At 40.9% G+C, this 3586-nt stretch overlaps 1 protein-coding gene across 3 annotated transcripts in view; it reads right to left on the bottom strand.

Annotated features, from left to right (window-relative positions):
* Nucleotides 1-3586, bottom strand: part of PHACTR1 (phosphatase and actin regulator 1) — a 386579-nt gene that overhangs the window by 184849 nt on the left and 198144 nt on the right. The gene's annotated exons all lie outside the window — the stretch shown is intronic.

Below are 3586 nucleotides of genomic sequence, written 5' to 3'. Positions count from 1 at the left end.
GGATAACTGACTTCAGGTTTTCTTTGCTTAGGAAAATAAGTGAGATACAACTTTAGTAAATCAAAACATTATTTCACAGAAAAAATGATTCACATCATCCAGTGCTGCAGAAATGCATCTGTTTTATCATGGAGTATTTAAAGAAGCAATTTATTTATACTTATTAAACAATTCTCCTCTCTCACTCCTGAAAAAAATAAGCCATATTTAATAAAACTGGATCTTATATTTGTACTATAGGAGAAATGAGAATTACTTTGTGAAATTCTACAGGATGAATATATCCTTTAAATATCCATTATTTTCAAATGTAATATTGAAGCACTGAACTGTTTTCCCATTGTTATATATACACCTTTGTTATATTAAACAATCTCTTAAAATACATAGTTCCTAAAGGAGTAGCTGGGTTAGTCCTGCAGGAAAAACAAAAGAGAACCATACAGTTGATTTTATTATGGTATGCCCTAATAAAATTATTTAGACTTTAACATGTCACCAGACCATTTAAAATATAAAGTTTGGTTGTGATCCTTGAACATGTTTAATTGGGAAATAAGTTTCACTAGATATAGGGGGCCTGTTTCTGAGTGAACAATGATATGTTTTATCTATTTTTAAGATTTCCATTTATTTTAGTCCCTGTGAGTTAATGCATTTTTATTATGCGTTCATGGTCCTAGGTAAATCACTGTAGTCTTAACATTTTTGCTAAACAATGCTGGGCAACTATGACATTCATTGTCAAAGCATCACTGACTGAACACAAATCCATCTAAGCACCTATCCCAGTGTGACAGTCTCACAAAGTGTGCAGGCCACATTACCAGCCACAGATTGAGCCATTCTATCAAGAAAGGTGTCATCCTGCATCACACTGTGTGCCTGAAAAGCAAAACCCTAAGGACAGCTATGGTGACCATAGACGTGTTTCCTTTTCCTTCCCCTGCTATGGGCAGGTATTCCCACTGAGGGATTGGGCAGCTGGGCAGCGTGAAGTGATGGGCATTAGTACACTCATCCTCAGAGAGCAAAACACGCACACACACACACACACACATCTCTAAGTGGAAGATGGACCATTCAGGCAGGTAGGCAGCCTGCATCTCAGAGATATTTTTTTGTGTTGCTAATGAAGACCCTGTGATAGGGTCACTGTGGAAGGACATGAAGACACACAACACACATACAATGGAGTTTAAGTTTTATTCCCTGGACTTTAACACTCTTCAGCTTCCAGAACCCACATGGCCAAAAAGAATGGCCTCTGCCTACATGGATATCCTTCTGTACCATCTTGACTGACAACAACAACAACAACAACAACATGACAAAATGTAGGCCTCTGACCCTGACATTGTCACATTTTCCTTTCTCCTGTTAGATTTTATAAAACAGCTTTGCCTGACGAAGCTGACGGAGCTTTGGTGTTTATCACATGAAGGAGATCAGGAGTTTATCCTGTGAATATCCCGGAAAAATCGCGTAATTACGCGTCACAATTTCACACAATGTCGCACAAAACCCACCGTTAAAGTGATCAAAAAGAAGCATTAATGTGCATCTTTTTACTTTCGGGATTTCAGCAACAATGTATTTCTGATATCACTTTATTTCCACAATTGTGTGTGATAATCATTTGCGCCATTTCCGCTTCATTTGTGGGATGCTTTAAAATCACTTTAATCTCTGATGTCGAAATCAGCCCCAGTGTGATAAACTCCTTTGAAAGCTTGCGCCAAGTATTTTGTGCATTTGGGTGGGCCGATAAAGGTAGTGCTGTGTTTGTGGATTTGGGATGTTATTGTCCTTTACAGGAAGGGCTGTGAGAAAGAGAGACCATCGTTTCAATAAATAAATGATGTAAAAACACAAGGGGAGGAGAGGCGTTTGCCCTGGTGAGCTAGAGCCATTCTGCCACCTCCAAGACAGCCCCCACTGCTCCATATTTCAGAGGCTGAGGTGAGATCAGGGTCACCAGATGTCCTCCTTTTCCAGGACACATCCTACATGGCAATCTTCTGAATTTCCAGGGGGGAATTCCAAAATGCCTTCCATTTTGAGCATGATGAAGAAGAATAAATTGATATTTATATGAGTGCTTTTAGCTTTTATTTTGTCATGTCCAGCATTTTTTCTCGAATGTCCTACATTTTGTGGCGCCTTGCCCTCCTTTGTGGTTAGGACACCTGGTCACACTGAGTGGGATGGAGGAGAGGGAAAAGACCTCTCTGCCTTTCCTTCAAACAAATGGGTCCTTGAACAGATCAAGCCTGAAATCTCCCTGGAAACCAAGATGACCAAACTGAAGCTGTCATATTTTGGCCACATCATGAGAAAGCAAGAATAACTGGAGAAGACAATAATGCTGGGAAAGGTGGAGGATAGTAGGAAGAGCGAAAGACTGCATGCCAGATGGATAGACTCAGGAAGACCACAGGTCTGAAATTACAGGACCTGACTACCTGATGACAAGGGGTCCTCCTTTTCCAAGACATGTCCTACATTTCAGCCTTCTGTTCAGGAGGAATTCCAAAATGGCGTCCATTTTGAGCATCACCAAGAAGCATGGATTTATATTGATATGAGTGTCTTTTAGCTTTTATGTGGTCATGTTCTCCATTTTTCTTGAATGCCCTCCATCTTACAGTGACTTATCCTCCTTGGCAGTTATGATATCTGGTCACGCCGTCCTTTTCCAGGATGTGTCCTACATTTCAACTTTCTGTCTAGGATGAATTCCAAAATGTTTTCCATTTTGAGCATAACTAAGAAGCATGAATTTATATTTATGTGAGTGGGTTTGGGTTTTTCCCCCCCCAATTCTTTGCAGGGTGACCGGATGTCCTTGCTGCAAAGGAGGATGAGGCACCGCAAAATGGAGGACATTCAAAGAAAATTGGAGCACATGACCAAAGAAAACCTCAAAACACTGATAAATCCATGCTCAAGATGGAGGACATTATGGCATTCCTCCTGGACAAAAGGGTGAAATGGAGGACACATCCTGGAAAAAGGACTGTGTGTCCATATGTCATAACCACAAAAGAGGATAAGACACTGCAAAATGGAGGACACCGCAATAAAACATGGAGGACATGACCAAATTAAAACCTCAAAACACTCCTAGAAATATAAAACCCATGCTTCTTAGTGATGCTCAGAATGGAGGACCTTTTGGAGGCCCTCCTGAACAGAAGGCTGAAATGGAAGACAGGTCCTGGAGAAAAGACAGGGGGAACAAACATGATAACTGCAAAAGAGGACAAGGCATTGCAAAATGGAGGACGCTACAAGGAAAAAAATGGGGGTGGGGGTGGGGAGAGACATTCCCAAATAGAAGCTCAAAGCTCTCCAATTATAGAAATGTAAATCCATGCTTCTCAGTGATGCTCAAAATGGAAGACCTTTTGGTGGAGAGAAGAAGGTGGGAAATGGAGGACAGGTCCTGGAAAAAGGCCAGGGTGACCAGGTGCCATAACCACAAAAGAGGACAAGGCACCACAAAATGGAGGACACTGCAAGCCAAAAATAAAAAAGGGGGGCATGAGCAAATATAAGCTCAAAACACATAGTAATGTCAAGC

The sequence above is a fragment of the Sceloporus undulatus genome, chromosome 4, assembly GCF_019175285.1.
Source record: "Sceloporus undulatus isolate JIND9_A2432 ecotype Alabama chromosome 4, SceUnd_v1.1, whole genome shotgun sequence".
NCBI classification, from domain to species: Eukaryota; Metazoa; Chordata; class Lepidosauria; order Squamata; family Phrynosomatidae; genus Sceloporus; species Sceloporus undulatus.
The sequence above is the reverse complement of the archived record's forward strand: the minus strand, read 5'-3'. Positions and strand labels throughout refer to the sequence as shown.